Source organism: Protopterus annectens, chromosome 6.part0, assembly GCF_019279795.1.
Source record: "Protopterus annectens isolate FY-2018-M chromosome 6.part0, PAN1.0, whole genome shotgun sequence".
NCBI classification, from domain to species: domain Eukaryota; kingdom Metazoa; phylum Chordata; order Ceratodontiformes; family Protopteridae; genus Protopterus; species Protopterus annectens.
In genome coordinates, this window is record NC_056737.1 from 138,262,079 (window position 1) to 138,280,709 (window position 18,631).

At 38.9% G+C, this 18,631-nt stretch overlaps 1 protein-coding gene across 1 annotated transcript in view; it reads right to left on the bottom strand.

Moving 5' to 3' along the window:
* PRKD1 (protein kinase D1) overlaps positions 1-18,631 on the bottom strand; it is a 1,412,470-nt gene that overhangs the window by 933,947 nt on the left and 459,892 nt on the right. The window lies entirely within an intron of this gene.

Here is an 18,631-nt window from a genome sequence, read left to right on the forward strand (position 1 = left end):
AAGGGCTTTGGCTGACTACATTTGAGATGTCTGCAAACTAGGAGCAGTTATTGAATCCCCAAATGACTTAACCATCATGCAGGAAGGTTTGTCCCAAACAATAACTGGTGCCAGAATCATGAATTAAAACTAAACTCCAAGAAATACATTATCGTATCCATTGGGAAGTCATCTAATCCAGAGAACTGCCAAATTGACAATGCCCCCTGAGAACTGGCACAGTTGTTTGGCATTTGGGAACTTGTGTGTACAGTGACCTAACTTCTGACCAACATGTGCCCAGAGTCATAAGAATGTCTTTCTATATTTCACAGCTTATAAACAAATTGATTGTGACTAGATCTAGAGATGTTATTGTCCCCCTTTACAAAGCCCTCATTAGGTCAATCATTTTTTATAATGCCCACTTTGGCATGTATCTGTCCAGATCCATGCAACAATTAGAATACCCTCAGAGATACCTTGCTAAAAGGATACAAGTCCTAAACAACAGGTCTTACATGGACCACCTCAAAGATTTATTACTGTACTCAGTATCCTACAGAGTGCTTAGAGGTGACGTGTCTGGCATACAAGGCATCCTCCAACCTAATACAGATGGACCTACTGAACATCAGCAAGTCAAATGACATCAGAAATACTCAGTCCAGGTATCTAAAATTAATGTTGTGGAGAGATGGATATATATCACAGAGGCTACCACTATTCCAGAACATACTATCCATTCAAGTAAAACAAAGCTCATCCCTGTCCATATTCAAATGCAACTTGGATCTAAGGATGGGTAGTAGAAGCTGCACTCCAGGACTACCCCGCGTGCCACTAAGGGATACAGGAAGTTCCTAAATGCTGAACCCCTTACATGGGTCCCCTCAAATTATCTATAGTATGATCACATTTATTCTCACTAGGGCTAATATACAATTATCAGCCATGGGACAGGTAAAACAAATCAGGAAATGTTAATTCAAGCAACAAAAGGGAAATTGGTTAAGCTTAAAATGTCCTCCAGATGAAGCTATGTTGTGGTAGTAAATAGTTCTAAAAAATTGCCCTTTTTAGATCAATAAGTGCCCCTCTCAACCTCTACCCCCAAGTATTCAACAGCTTCCAGCGCCTCTAGCCAAATGATGCATTATGTTGTATAATATGCCCAGTACAGGGAGCAGTAATTCCATGGTTTTAGATGAGATGCCCTTTGTGATTAATTTTAAGATATAGAAAGCTTTTACAATTAATCAGAAAGGCCATCTCATCTGAAGCCAAGGAAGATATTTCCCATGTACTCTGCCCTGATTAGACCTGTTATAGAATATAATTCACCCTTTGGCATGTGGCTCATTAGACACATCAAGATCAATAGTTGTAATATTTAAAAATTATTCCTGATTTGGGGCTTTATATCTATCCCTGGTTATTTTTGGTTCTACCTGATTCTGGCGATGAGAGGATATGAGGTTAAGAACTACAGTTCATATTTTAATGTATTCATGTAGCATCATCGCCTCACAGCAAGAGTTTGACCAGTTTGATTCTCAGCTGGGGTGCCTTCTGTGTGGAGTTTGCACATCTTCATTGTGTTCACATGGGTTTCCTCCAGGTTCTCTGGTTTCCTCCCACACTTCAAAGACATGTGGTAGGTAGATTGGGCACTCTAAATTGGCCACAGGTGTGAGTGTATGTACAAATGTGTTGTGGAAGAACTACCATGGGAGGGCAAGCCACTCAGCAGTGTAAGGCATGGCTCTAGATGATTGTCACTGTTGAAGTGACACCCCGACGCCATTTGCAAAAATGGGAAAAGGGGTTGTGTATAGATATATATTGTTATACTGACAAATACTGAAACATCTTTAAAAAAAGCAGACTTACAAGGCTAGTTATATGAATAAAAATAACTTTAATCCAACAAAAATAAGGTCACAAAGCTTTTGGGACAATATCCCTTCCCCCGTGTGTAGTAAATATTGAAACACCCTAACATCAACATCAATAATGTCGACCACAAAAGGTGGACAATGCAAACATGGAAACACAAGATGCATGGAATTTTAAACTCAGAAAAAAAGCAAAAAACAATGTTTTTTGCAGGAGGCAAGCCTCACTGCAACCTCAAATGCAGGGGATTCTGCCCCCCCACACCCTTTGCTAATTATATACACTAACGTTGAGATCACACAATCCCTGGGAGAAGGGCATACCTGCAAATTGTCAATCGAGCAGACCTGTTGATCATCTGACTTGTTGACCAAAGTGTGTATATATATATATATATATATATATATATATATATATATATATATATATTTTTTTTATATGTGTTTGTGTGCATGTGTGTGTGTGTGTGTGTGTGTGTGTGTGTGTGTGTGTGTGTGTGTGTGTGTGTGTTTACTATCACAATTTAAGCCCCTCAGTTTTGAAAATCATAATCATGAGACTATAATATCAAAAGACTAAAATTCTTGAAGACCGAATCATCATACCACCTTGATCTCAGGAATGAGTGCTAACATAAGTCCTGCAAGGGATGGGGCTAGGTAAATCCTTAGTTCAATATTGTGGTCTTCAGCATTTTTGTCTTTCAATATGATGACCTCAGGAATATGATTTTCAAGACTGTTGGCTTTAATATTGTGATAGTAAACCATATATGGTGGATCCTCCATGTAATTACACAGCATTAAGCCAAGCCAGACGGTAACAGGGTACTTCTGGCACCACGAGTTGAATTCATGGTTAGTCAGGGAGTACCTAATAGATATAGCAGCTTTTGGGAAATTTAGAGTGAGTATAGACAATACAGCATAGTACTGGGTGCTCCCCCTTTAACTCTTTCATGCCTGTAATGCCATTCTTACATTTATCTGGCTCATGGTTATAGAGCTAGTCTTGTAATAAAAGCATCCCTATCATACCCACAGCCTTTAGCTCTTCTTGCACAGATGAGCAGTTAAAGATACATGATAACTAAGTTCAGTGATTGTGCATGTTTAACTGTATCTAAAATGCATACAAGATACCAGCAGATACTTCTTGTTGCACACATATTCTACATCCACGCTGTATTTTTCCATCCATTCTTTTGGCAGTTCACAGACATCTGACATCAGTTAATGACTGACCAATCAGTTAGTGAGCTATATGATAAGATGTGAACAGAACCAGACTGAAGTACTCACATGTCACTAGATGGAGCTCCTACTCTGACTGATTTGTGAGTTATGGTAATACATTAGATTGATTCTACACTGGTCTGTTCTGCTGAAACAATAAAACAACAAGACACCAAACAAGAATCATTCTGCTCTGTTAACTCATGGTTATGTAACTCACACCTTCTAATAAATCCCACCAAAACAATCTAATACTCTTTACTGCCAAACAACCGTCTACACAGAAGGTCTCTGCCAGCAACATCAGGACTGAACAGGTAATTCAGGCAAAACTACTAGGTATCATTATAGACGAACATCTAAAACTAGACCTCCATGTATCAGAAGTTGTAAAAAAATATAAATACTTAGATCCATATACAGATCTAAACCATAACTCACTGACACAGACAGAAAATGTATAGTCACTATTTTTACATTTGAAGTTTCAAAAACTGCCAACAATATGTACTTCAGAGGACAACACCACCTGGCTCTTAACCTGATTAGAGCTCCCACACTACTTAACTTACATCCAATTCACAACAGTACAAAGACTTCCCCATTAGCCACAACATTGCCCATCTCTACACACCACTCGACCATACTCCCAAAACAGGGCTTTATATTCCAGAGATAAATCACTTCTCACTATCACCAAAGCATACAATAGTGCAGGAGACTCCCTCAAAGTCTAAACCAACTGTACTAGAAGTAGTGAATATTGTAACAGAAATAAAACAAACATAACTGGGATCTTTAGAAAAGGGTAGGAGCAAATTACATAGGAAAAAATGGGAATTGTGGGAACAATACATACAGGGGAGGAATGAATTTAACAGAAGGCAGGATTTGAATGAGCCATGTAATGTTTGACCTACAATGATTGGGTAGATTATAAGTGATGTATAATGTTTGCAACTAATATTATGTATGTACAGTCTGTGAAATACAATACTTGCAACTAAGACTGTGTCAACATGGTTTTTTATTTATATAAATGTATGATTGTCTATTTCATAACTGATAATTTAATAAAGATACTTCTTATAAAAAAAATTGTGTCAAAGCCTGGAACCACATTCAATTAACAATAAAATCAAGCCAAGAGCTAAGCTTTTCCAAAACAATTGACATCTCACCTGCTTGCCAAATGGCTCTCTTTCTGCACTCCCACAGGATAGTGTTAAAGGCTAGAGTTCTCGTACTCTGCTACCTACTTCCTTTCCTCCACTCCTTATTTTCTCTCTCTCTCTCATTTTCACTGATACTCTTTTGGGCTCCTCAGATAAAACCATAACATCTTCTATCTTGTTCTCTCTCTTTTTCTATAGACCGGGGCTCTAAATTCTAACTATCAAAATAATGTCTCTAAGAGAACTGTCATACCTTTCTTTAAAAACACATAGTTTATACATGGTATTCTGTTTTTGTTCTCTCCCTGCTACACCACAAAATTGGAAAGAATCTGCCCTGCAGCTGACTTGCTCATTATGTCACTTTGTAAATAAGATATAGCCCGAATTTTTGTGGCTTACGCCACTCCTTATATGAAAAAATACTGTACCCATTAGTTTGTTGTGCCTCTGTCCAGCAGTGACACAGAGATGATTCCTGGGGTAAACCTACGATCTCCCATCCACAGGTCAAGATTTCTCTTGAACAGAGCCAGCGAGGTGCTCTGCCTCACATGGACCGGGACTCTATTCCACAACATAGGGAGTCTCTGAGTGATAAATCTATCCCTCCAGCACGTCCTATTTATATCCATGCTAAGGTTTAAGTCGCTTGCTCTAGGGGTTTTGGTGGATTTGGATTTTTTGAGGTGGAGCATGTCCATTAATTCCGGGTTGGACATGGCCTTGTATGTCAGGCACATGTCACCTCTGAGCAGACGGTATGCGACTGAATAGAGCTGGAGTTTCTTCAATCTGGCAGCATATGACAGATTTTGGAGTCCCTTTATCCTTTTGGTGAGAAACTTTTGGGGTCTCTCCAATTGCTGCAGATGTCGGGCGAGATACATCCCGAATGGGGCATTGTACTCGATCATTGGTCTGATAAGTGAAGAGTACAGGGGAACAATGACCTCATTAGATCTGGATGTGAATCCCTTCATGATCAGGTGGGCAATGTAGAAGGTCTTTCTAACCACTTTAGCAACGTGAGTGTCAAAAGAAAGGCCACTGTCAACCTGGGTCCCCAGGTCCCTGATAAACTCTTCTGTGCTTAGTGGATTGCCACCTATATGGTAGCTTGGGGTTACCTTGTTTTTCCCGAAGGGTATGACTATACATTTTTTGGCGTTTAACTTCAGGCCATGGCTCTGGCACCAGCTATCTGTTTCCGTGAGTCCCTTCTGAAGGATATCCATGTCCGATGCACTTTCCACTATGTCTCCCACTCTACCTGTCTTACCTTAATTTGGGGACTCATTGCTGTGATATAACCTGTGTTAGACTTTCTACACTAAATTCTTCGCTTTGCAAGTATTCCATAACTTCAGCTTCTATTTGTTTAATATCTACTTCACTAACCTTCTGTTCTACATTCCCCCTTTCTGATCTTAATTTTAATATTGAGAAATTAACCACATCTGGGTGTCCTTGCCTGTATTTCTCTTCAAATACCTTTGGAGCTGCCTTTTTTGCACTGATTAGTTTTTGCTTTATCCTCTCCATAAATATTATACCATTTCAGATCTCTTTTTCTTTAGTAGCCATATTTCTTTTTTATACCTTTCAAAAATCTCTAGGTTTTTGTTCTTTTTTATTTTCACACTTAAAACAGCTGGAAAGGCCACAAAAGTACCTCACGGAGAGGTTACTAGGATTTAAACACATGTCCTACATGGACAGACTCAAAAAACTCCAGCTATTCTCTGTCTCATATTGTCTACTAAGAGGTTATCTCTGCTTAACTTATAAAGCCATGTCTGACCCAGCTCTAACCCTAAAAAATTCTGGCACTCTATTAATAAAATCCTACACCCAGATAACTCTACCACCCCCAACCTCTACCCCAATAAAACCCCTCTCGAAACTGTCACTCTTCTTATTTCATAGAATCTATCCACAAACTAACCCAAAATGGTCAAAATTATAATCTCACACATATCACTCCCAGTACCACCAGCAAAACCTCTTTTACATGAAAAATTCTTACAGAAAATCTCTTCTGCTTAAATTAAAACCATGCTCCCCCTCCTCTGACAACCTTCCTCCTGTCTTTCTTAAATTTGCTGCTCACTCATTAGCCTACTCTGTTTCCATTTTGATTAATAGATCTAAACAGAAATCCACTGTCTCAGACATAGGGAAATATTTTTACATCGTTCCATTACACAAAGGAGGCAATAGCAATGAACCATCCAACCACAGACCTATTGCCATCCTTTCTCCACGATCTCAACTCCTTGAAAAATGCATACACAAACAGCTACTTAAATACATAATAGAAGAAAACCTCCTAACCCCTACTCAACATGGATTCATACCCCATCATAGTACAGCCACTGCTCTTCTGTCCATTACGCATACTGTTGCTGAGGCCAGAGACAAAAATCTAGTTGCTTCTTGCCTCTTTCTTGACCTCTCAAAAACTTTTGATACTATATGTTATTCTAAACATCTTGCTAAACTAACTGATCTCAACCTATCCCCCTCTGCTATTAAATGGTTCTCTAGCTATCTCACTAATAGACAAGAGTCGATAAGATGGCACTGCACCCACTACCATTTCTTACCCATTCATGATGGGGTCTCTCAAGGCTCCATTCTTGGCCCAGCTACTCTTTTGTGTTTTTACCAACCAACTACACACTTCCTGTACAGCCTCCACCCTGATATAATACGCAGACGACTCCACTCTTATCTGCTGTTCTAACATTTCCAGCCTCCTCTCTATCACTCAAGGTACTTTTTTTATCCATAGAAAAATGGCTAACCGACAACCAACTGATACTTAACCCCAAGAAAACCAGACTTCTACTCTTTCTTTCCAAATCCCTCTCTCACTTTTAAACCACCTACACTATTTCTTCTCTTGACAACACCATTATTCAAGCTGGCCCACATACAAAGCTCCTCATTATAATTGATGACCAATTGAAATTTCATACCCATTTACAACATTTTATCAAAAAGACAAATCAGAAAATACCTAAGCCCTGACTCCAAACAAACTCTAGTTCAAGCCTTCCTCCTTCGTTGTCTACTATACGCTTCTATGCCTCTCCTATCTTTACTCATCTACAATATGCCCTTCTAGCTAAATTCTGTCAAACCTATTAAAGTTTACAAGATTTGCCATTAACCAACCCTACAAATTACATCACTGGCTTACTTTAAAACAACTTCACTGGCTGGATATCACCCAACACCTGCTTCTCTCCCAGTTGCAACTCACACAGTCTTTGTTTTCCAAACCCTTAGCCTGCCTCTATCTCTCCTCCCTAATATCCCTTTACACCCCCTCCTGTACTCTCTGCAGCTCAGACCAGCACCTACTTGACACCTACAAACCCAACAAAAATATTGGCAAACTTCTTTTCAAAAGCAATGTATCCCAGCCTTGGAACAAGCTCCCACCTAACATCAGAACCATTACTAGCAGAAATCTCTTTAAATCTAAACTCAGGAATTTCCTTCTAAATGTCAGCACCTGCCATTGCCAAGGTTCTACTTAACCTCCCACCTAACTCCCTCCACTTATACCTCTTTGCTATCTCTCATATTACTACCTAAGCTGTCTTCATTGACTCCTTTCTGAAACATATGACTCTCAATCTACTTCTTCCAATAATTTCTTGCACTCTGAAGACAGCAGTAATAGCAATTATATTTGCTTCTCACCTACATACATCTTCTACCAAACAAGTCAAATGTGTAACCTCAATTGTGTATACTCACTTGTAGCTCCACCTGTAATTACAACAAAACTTTTTTCTAAGCATGTAATTTATTTTTCATGCTACACTGTCCAAAATGTGTATTTCCTATAATGTATATAATTTCTTTTGTAATGTTTCATTAACTGTATTGTATTGTAAGTTGATGCTTTTCTCCTCGGGTCTCCACTGAAAAATGGGCCATTGGCTCATTTGGACTAACCCGGTTAACAAATGACAAATGAATAAACTGACAGGCTATAAAGATGATAGTGGACTTTTTTGAATAAGGAAGGAATTATGTATTATTACTGTTATGCAAGAAGTCCAGAATTTCCAGAGAGAAGATATAAAACAATAAGTAAGAAGGTCACTGAAAACCAATCAGTAAAAACAAAATGAAAACTCCAGCAAAGCTAGAACTTCCACTGAGTGACCACCTAAACGTTTTGTATCAGAGGCACATGGGATATATACATATGATCATTATGAACATCAGGTGTTTCAGCTAATTGGCAATATTGAATGTCCATGACTTGTTTCATCATTTTACTGGACAATTTCAGGCCAATAAAGCCAAACCTCATTAGCTGTGGATATGCATATTCCGGCCTTGCTATGACCTCATCACCACAGCACAAGCAGAGTATTTGACTAAGCATTAGAAAAACAGGGCTGTTATATTATCATTAGGGTCACTGCAAAAATATCCCAAACAACAAACTAAAACAATAAGTAAGAAGGTCACTGAAACACCAATCATTAAAAACAAAATAAAAACTCCAGCAAAACTAGAACTTCCACTTAGTGACCTCCCAAACCTCTTGTATCAGAGGCACATGGGATATATGCAAATGATCCTTATGAACATCAGGTGTTTCAGCTAATTGACAATTCTGAATGCCCATGACTTGTTTCATCATTTTACTGGAGAATTTCTGGCCAATAAAGCCAAACACCACTAGTTGTAAAGATGCATATTTCGGCCTTGTTCTGACCTTATCAGCATAGCACAAGCAGAGTGCTTGACTAAGCATTAGAAACACAAGGCTATTATACCCAGCTGACGTCCACTATCATTAGGGTCACTGCAAAAATATCCCAAACAACAAACTAAAACAATAAGTAAGAAGGTCACTGTAAAACCAATCAGTAAAAACAAAATGAAAACTCCAGCAAAGCTAGAACTTCCACTGAGTGACCTCTTGACTTGGTTATTAAAAATGGACCATTAAAATACATTAGGGCTACATATTATTATGACAGCTACTAGGTAGGGCAGGACCAGCTCGAATGTCACACTGATGGGGGAAGGGATGTGAATTTAACATGTGCACCAATAACACTTTGTTTTACAGCACAATAAACCACTCCCATGCCTGATAAAAAGTATATATATATATTTAGAAAGCTTGTGAGGAAATTATTACTCTATTTTTGTTTTACTTGGATCACTTGTCTGTGTACTTAATAAAGGATTTTCGACTGGAAACAGATGGCCTGCCTTGCTTGGATTACTTTCGAATACTTAGTAATGTTGTAGAATTATATATTTTCTATTATTACTTTTTGACTTGACGAGTTTACGTTTGCTACTTCTACTACTATTGTCTGATCTGATTAATATACAGTGATTAACTAGAAATATATGGACTGAAAATCTTCCACACAGAGAAGTTTCTTACACTGTTTTGTTTTTTTTTTTTTAATAACCAAATCAAGGATGTTGCTTCCTCTAGTGGGGGTAAGAATGAGCTGATCCAGGGCAATGGAATTGATAATGGCATTGGGCCAGTGTATTGGTGCATGAGTGGTTTTCCCAGTTGATGGAGGAGTAGTTGAAGTCACCTAGTATGAGAGTGTTGGGTTGGCCCCTAATACTTTCCAGGGTGCTTAGGAATGTGGAGTGAGAGTCTTAAGACATGGTTGGGGACCTATAGCAGGCTACAACCTGAATCGTCATCTTACCCAATGTTAGTTGTACCTGAAGTATCTCAGATGCGTTATGCTGGGCTACTAGTCTGGAGGTGTGCATATCCTTTATGAATATGGAGATACCACCACCTTTGGAGCTTCAGTCCAGGTTCTGGGGCCGAAAGGTGTGGAATGAGATTGGTAGTGCAGGAGTGCTTTCTGCTGCTTTAAACCAGGTCTCCATTACAGCACAAATGTTGATGTCTCTATTTTGAAGAGTGCTTTGAACAAGTGTATCTTGAGATTTAAACTTCTAGCACTGAGCAGCATGACCCTCAGAATGAATTTATTTATAGCTGTTAAGGTGGTAATTTGGTCTTTGGAACATCACCTAAAAAGGCAATATAGGGGTGGCAAGAGCCTTAGCCAGTATCAAGAAACCCAGGGATGACAGATGCAGGCCATCTCTGGCAAAGCATCGAGGTCTGTCAGTCATGTCATCCCAAGCAGACAGATAATGGATCCCCTTAGAATGACACTAGAAACTTAGCCAATTGTTGAAGTCAATCATTTTCTGCTTGTACTGCAATATAATTCTGGTGACAGTAGGATGCTGCTCAGGGCTAGAGTCATACCTGCTTGGGCCACATAATCTGAGAGCTCTTCTATATCTCTTTTCATGTAGTCCAGGGAGATGCGTCTCAGGTCATTCACACCCACATGGACATGGACAGAGTATTATTTCAGAATGGACCAATTTATGAAATTGAGGATGTTGTTGAAGGTATCATTATTAAAAGAGGAGAGGTTGCAATATTCTCCGTACAGATGGAGCTTAGGTACCTGAATAGGTACTCGGACAGGAACATGGTTGCTTAGGGTGTCTGGAAGGGTAGTAGGGTTTTGACAGAGGTTACGGTCAGCTGTTAGAATCCAATCCAAGGTGGAGCTATTGTTATTATTTTTGTTGAAGCAAATGGGTGTAGTAATTAGTTGATGAAAGCCATAAAGGTTGATATTGAGAGAAAGGTTGGAAGTAGATAATTTTAGCCAGTCAATATTAATGTCTCCTACAGGATGGCTTCATATGGAATATGGAGTGACATCCATAACCTGATGGATTCTAGGACAAGAATGTTACTTCTTGGTGGGATACAGACAGCAGCAGCAATGGCTTTTTGTTTTTTTTTTTTTTTGGGGGGGGGTTAAGGTGGCAGTTTAAGATAAGTAATCCAGCTGGGTGGAAATTTGGGTGGATTATGGGTAGGGGGATAAATTGAGATACTCTGAGTACATGATTGCAACTCCACCACCTTTTCTGATGACTTTGTAGTGGGCGGGGTCAAGATTTCAGTGTTGGTGATATGGGTTATAAACACGTTTGGGATAGGGTTAGGATGTGTGGGGAGTGAAGGATTATCCAGGAATGTAGCTCTGAAATTTTGTTAGGTAGGCTTTGTATATTAACTGAGTATATAGCAAGGTGTTTGGTATTGGGGGGGCAAGGATGACAGTTATAGCTGCTGGCAGACAGGTTGGTGGAACAATTTATTGCAGAGGGGAGACCTGAATTGGGGTGGATGTCTCTGTCAAGTAAAAGTGTGTTTGAGAGTGGGGGTGGTTTTGAAAGGTAGTGATAGTGACATAAAATTTTGAACTTTGGTTTAGGGCATATGGATTTATATGTAAAGACTTTGTGCTTAAGAGATGGGAAGATAGTGTAGGTGAAGGAGAGTTCCTTTTGTAATAAAAACGTGTAGTGGTAGTCAGCGGTTGGAAATGAAGGAGTTGTGTATGGCAGCAAGTTAGGAATTAAAGGTAGAGAAGTAAAGTGGGTAAGATGTAGAGAAAAGCCACAGTATGAGATAGAGTTTTGAAGTGTAGCATTATATTAATTTGAGATAGAATAATAGTTACTGAATTTATCTTTAATTGTAGGATGGAATATGAAGGAGTGTTTGGAGATAGTTAATTATGCCGACCTGCTTAGCCAGGTCAGGTGAGTGGAGTGGTAAAGGGAAATAGGAGGGATACTGCAAGGCAGGGGTGATAGGATTGGATAATTAATTATATTGGGTAAGGTGGTAGCTGTGGACGGAGAGTATAAAGTAAATGAAAGAGGGGTGGGCAGAAATTGGGGTAGAGTATGGGAGCGGAGTGAGCCCAGAGCGAAGTGGAGGCGAACAGTGTGGGTTGAGGCCCCTAAACATGGTCCATGCCTAATGTCTAGAAGCAGAAAATAAAACAATCAGTTGCACTGAAAATAAGGTCAGCACAGATATACCAAAAGCCAATTTATTGTGAGTATGTTTAGTAAAGTCTATCTAGTTCAGTTAAATGGTAGAACAGCATGTGAGGGAAATTTATGAGTGAGAGAGTAAGATTGGATGACAATGCACTGTGCAGAGTAAAACTACAAAGGCTAGTAAAATCCTACCACTTTTAAAAACCATGAAAGGTATTTCTGTAAGTCAGTAAATTCTAACTGGTTAAATACTTTACAGCACCTAGCACTGTTGGTCATTAAAAAATTGTTTAGGTTAATCTACAAGTCAGTAAGTCTTACTGGTTACATATTTATCAGCAGCTAGTAGAGTTTGGCACTAAACAATAGCTTAGGGAACATTTGTAATCACACTAACATCATCCAGTTGTATGCAAGTCAGCAATATGAACACAAAGACAAAGGAATAAACCATGAGTTCTTTGAAGCAATCAGAAGGGAAGAAGATAAGGAGCAGATTGAACTATACAAACATGAACCTAAGCGTTCAGACTATACACAAAGTGTTCGGACATATACTTGCTAATGATTTCAGACATGAGATACACTCTTTCTGTATCAGCTGTATTGTAGACTAGCAAAACAAACCAAGTAAAATAAAGGAGTAATAGCATGTCATTTAGCAAAGAAATCAGTAAGTCTTACTGGTTACATATTTATCAGCAGCTAGTAGAGTTTGGCACTAAACAATAGCTTAGGGAACATTTGTAATCACACTAACATCATCCAGTTGTATGCAAGTCAGCAATATGAACACAAAGACAAAGGAATAAACCATGAGTTCTTTGAAGCAATCAGAAGGGAAGAAGATAAGGAGCAGATTGAACTATACAAACATGAACCTAAGCGTTCAGACTATACACAAAGTGTTCGGACATATACTTGCTAATGATTTCAGACATGAGATACACTCTTTCTGTATCAGCTGTATTGTAGACTAGCAAAACAAACCAAGTAAAATAAAGGAGTAATAGCATGTCATTTAGCAAAGAAATCAGTTGCGTAGACCTTTTCAGCAACAGCAAACAAACTAGTTAAGTATACATTTTTCAGCACTAAAATATATGAAAATAAGCAGTATTTAACTTACATAGCATGCACACTACTGGTGGGACACCACCGCAAATTGGCTTTGGAGATAAAATTAAAGATGGCGCCAATGTAGGTGGAAGGACTAAGTAAGCTCAGTTGGCTGATGCAGAGAGAGGGAGGGGTGGGGAGAGGGGACAGGAAGCATTCCTATTGGCAGATGCTAGGAGCGAGATGAGAGTGCAGAGGACAGGAAAGGAAAAAGGGTGAAAAAAACAGAACCAAGGGTGAAGGGAATGAGAAAAAAGTAAAAAAGTAAAAAAGCAATGGAAGAAATAGAGAATGCAGTGCAATTGGCAATTTAGTGAGCCCCCTACACGTAGTCCAGGCCATGTGTCTAGAAGAGGAAAATAAAACAATCAGTTGCACTAAAAGTAAGGTCAATACAGATACACCCAAAGCCAATATATTATGAGTATGTTAACAGCCTGAAGGAATTTCTAATGTATTGCCTTTTAACTTTTTAAATTTGAGCAGAGAAATCCAGAAAATGAGTTGGTATATGAAGGGAGATAGGAGACAAAAGAAATTAAAAAAAAGCCCGGCTCTAGTAATTATCAGTAAGAGCTAGTGCCAAGTATGTGAGGCAGTCACAGTTAAAAAAGATGCAGTTGAGTATGGAATAAAGAAAAAAGGGGAGGACCTCAGTAGCATACATGCCTTTACAGTATGTTATTCAATTAGCCATTAAACAGGTTAGAAATACAAATATACTATGCTGTCTTGATTATTTGTATACACAGTAGAATGGCAGTGAGAAACATACTAGGCAGGAGAAATTGCAGTTTCTAATCACGCAGGCATGGTACTCTTACTCAAGGGGAAATTCAGTTGTTTCAGGCTGCTGAGGTCTTCAATGGAGGTGACTTCACTTTTACTGCTATATGTAGGAGAAATTAGACTTGTTAATTATGCAGGCAATGTACTCTTACTCAAGGGGAAATTCAGTTGTTTCAGGCTGCTGAGGCCTTTAAGGGAGGTGACTTAACTTTTACGGCTAATGGCATGCACATTACTGGTGGGACACAAGTGCAAACAGGCTTTGCAGTTAAAATTGTTTTTATTTTTGTGTTTTTTTGTCAGCTAGTACTTCCTTCTACAACAAAGAAAGGGGCCATCATCTACCTGAGCCTGGCCAAACATCGTTGAAGGAATGTTTCCATGTCTTGAGGATTCTACAGTGTCACGTTTTTCCAGTCATGGCAGCAGTACACATACCAAGAATGGGCAGAGTTTTTTATCTTGGGGCTTGTGGACCCAGCTGTCTTTTTAATTTAACCTACTTCAGTCCATAATATATCTTGTTGAGATTTTGTGAAAACAGGGACCACCATGTGAAGGTACTCACCAGGACTTGAGATGAATTCAGTTCCAGCAATACTGTTCTCTTTCTCTTTCTGATTTTATCATCTATGTTGCTATATATTTATATTGTGATGTGCTTATAAAATATATACAGATATTGCTAAAATAGTTATGAAGATTGCAACTTTATGTATACTGTTTAAAAATGTATGTACTCAATAAATATCTCTATGCTGTTTGCACAGTGTCATTCTATTTGTAATCTTGATATATATTTTTAAAACTCTGAGGATATTTTCTCCCCAGGCTTTTACTGAGCAGGAATTTAATAAAACTCAGTCAGACTTTCCAGATTAACAAAAGCAAAATATAAAATATTTTTATTTTTTTAATGGTAGAAGGTCACTGAGCCAGTTAACCAAATGAATATATTATTTAGTCTGTGTGTGTGTGTGTGTGTGTGTGTGTGTGTGTGTGTGTGTGTGTGTGTGTGTGTGTGTGTGTGTCTAGACACTGAACGGGCATATGGAGGAAAGTCATGAATGGACGATGGTAGGTTTTAAAAGTCTCATTGTCAAAATGCTAGTGCTATTCATGATGCATATTAGTCAGTGATGCTTGTACTGGTGCATAGAATAGAGTGTGTGTGTGTGTGTGTGTGTGTGTGTGTGTGTGTGTGTGTGTGTGTGTGTGTGTGTGTGTGTGTGTGTGTGTGTGTGTGTGTGTATGCCTGAGTTTGCAGGTGAGAGTATCTGAATGGTTAGCTGCTCTAGTTAAAGGAAAGGTACATTGAAGATAGAAGAAGTTGATAGGAATTCTACAGAGGTCTGGACAGTGTACATACGTGGTTTAGTATTTGTGGTACTGGATTTGTGGATTGGTACCAAGACTCGGGTAATTGGCTTAAAAGCAGGAGTCCTGTGGATCACTCACATTTACCAGAGAGAACTGTGCAAGAGGGGAAACTGAAGGTTACCCATGTGGGGACTTGTTCAGAAACATTTTAAAAGCTTTGCATTAAAATAATTCAAACTGTTTTCCAAAACCTATGCTAGCTGATTAGAGTATGAGTAGGGACGATACAGCTGTTCAGTTAGAGTATGAGTAGGGAAGATGCAGCTGTTCAGTTAGAGTATGAGTAAGGATGGTACAGCTGTTCAATTAGAGTATGAGTAGGGATGGTACAGATGTTCAATTAGAGTATGAGTAGGGATGGTATACCTGTTCAATTAGAGTATGAGTAGGGATGGTACAGCTGTTCAGTTAGAGTATGAGTAGGGATGGTACAGCTGTTCAATTAGAGTATGAGTAGGGATGGTACAGCTGTTCAGTTACAGTATGAGTAGGGATGGTACATCTGTTCAGTTAGAGTATGAGTAGGGATGGTACAGCTGTTCATTTAGAGTATGAGTAGGGATGGTACAGCTGTTCAATTAGAGTATGAGTAGGGATGGTACAGCTGTTTAGTTAGAGTATGAGTAGGGATGGTACAGCTGTTCAATTAGAGTATGAGTAGGGATGGTACAGCTGTTCAGTTAGAGTATGAGTAGGGATGGTACAGCTGTTCATTTAGAGTATGAGTAGGGATGGTACAGCTGTTCAATTAGAGTATGAGTAGGGATGGTACAGCTGTTCAGTTAGAGTATGAGTAGGGATGGTACAGCTGTTTAGTTAGAGTATGAGTAGGGATGGTACAGCTGTTCAATTAGAGTATGAGTAGGGATGGTACAGCTGTTCAGTTAGAGTATGAGTAGGGATGGTACAGCTGTGCAATTAGAGTATGAGTAGGGATGGTACAGCTGTTCAATTAGAGTATGAGTAGGAACTTTACAACTGTTTGATTACAGCATGAGTAGTGATGGTTCAGCTGTTCGATTATAGTATGAGTAGGGATGGTACAACATGAAGGATTTTTTATTTTATTTCTGAGTCCATTCATGTGGTGACCTAAATAGGTGGATGAACTGACTGGGGAATCAGTAACCTTCTCCACCTGTTTGTGTTGAGACTGAAATTTGTGCTCAATTTCAAGTGTATGTATAAATATAGACATATGTGCAAAATATGCAAGCAGTCATGCCTAAACCCTGTACAGGAGATGGCAATATGAACAGGTAAGTGAGGCAGAAAAAGGAACTCTATTTCTACTTGTTCATATTGCCATCTGCTGTACAGTGTTTAAGTATGACTTCATGTACGTCTCACACATATATTGCTTGTGACACAAATAGGACATGTTGGTGGGACAAATATGTGTCTCAGAGAATTTCCCTCCTCTGGAACATGCTCCCCATCCATGAGAAACAGAGTTATCTCTAACACTATTCAAGTGTAACCTGGACAAGTGGATGGGAAATCAGAAATTTACCCCAGGTCTAAAAACTGTCTCTAATGGATAGAGGCAGTCTATAAATTATAACCTAGCTTACATATACCCATTAAAATAACCTCTAAGCCTCAAAAATGTGTGGGATACATTTGTGATGAATGGCTATGCTTATAAAGTCCCCAATGGTCATTAGCAAAGTATAGACATATGTCTCAAAACCTAAAGTACTGCACATCTAAATGCTGAAGGTGTGATGATAAACATTAAGTAGAAAGTCACATTTTTTTTTTCAAATGGAGTCCTTTCTTTCTGCACAATGCAGTGACAGTAAACCAAATCTTATGTAAAGAATGAAATATAATAGAATAATGGCAAGGCAGTGTGGTACTTAGACCTTAACATTTGCCAGAACAGCTCTGTACTCAGTAATTAATCTGAAAAATGCATCACTGCATTTTGTCATCCATTTCTTTCTCCTAATTTGCAGTGATACAAGATGTGATAATCTTTATTATCCCCTACTGTAAGCACAGTCTACGTTTTCCAGTCTGCTTTGGCTGATTCAGAGTGCATGCAATTTATTATGCCTGATCATTGTGACAGCAGATACTACTGCTGCATAGGTTCATAGATAAGTACTAGCCTAGCTGCCTTTGCGGACCATTTTAACCCTAGCCAATTTCTCTTTTTGTGCCTGAAATAACCCATTCCATTTGGTTATAGATTGGCCTTACCCATCCCATTGTCAATAACTATATATATTACCACAAATGAGAATAACTGGGCTCACACTATAAATAATTTAAGGGGACCCATGCATGGCATAAAGCATTTAGGCGATCCCTCTGACCATTAGTTGTCCAGGGGACAGTCCTGGGGTAACCCTTCCATAGATATAAATTACAGTTTAATATGCACAGAGATAAACTTTGTTTTATGTGGATAGGGAGTGATATCCTTGGTGAGATATACCTATCCAGTACCTCCAAACCATTCAGTTGATGTTGTAGAAGAGGTTTAGATCAAGAGTATTTCTGATGCCATTTGACTTACTGATGTGTAGTAAATCCATCAGTAATAGGTCAGAAGATGCCTTGTATGCCAGACACAGGTCATCTATTACCATTCTGTAGGATACCGAGTATAGTGACAAGGCTTGGAGTTGGTCCATGTAGATCAAGTTCTTTAGGCAGTCTATCCTTGGTCAAAATTTAGGTTACTATCCACATAACTTTCGCAAACAATTGGGTCAACTCTTAAGGGTGTATTGTCAATGTGGCAATTGTCTGGGTTAGATGACTTCCCAAAGGATATAATAATGAATTTTTTTGGCATTAGGTTCAGTATAAGATTTTGGAACCCATTATTTGAAACAGATTTCCTTGGCAGGATACCAGAGTCATTTGGATTCAGTGACTGTTCCTAGCTTGCAGTCATTTGAAATCTTAGTCAGCCAGAGGCCTTTGATGTTAGTTTTTACTTCAGAAAAGTTGATGTCAAACAGGAGAGGTCCCAGAACAGAAGCCTTAGGAACTCCACTGGTGACTGATCTCTAAGTGGAGGTAACTTCCCTTACCTGTGTACATTTTGTCTCATCCTTGCCAAGTGCTGATGTCACCAGTAAATACTATGTTGCAAACAATTAATAACATTTGTCACACATAGAAATT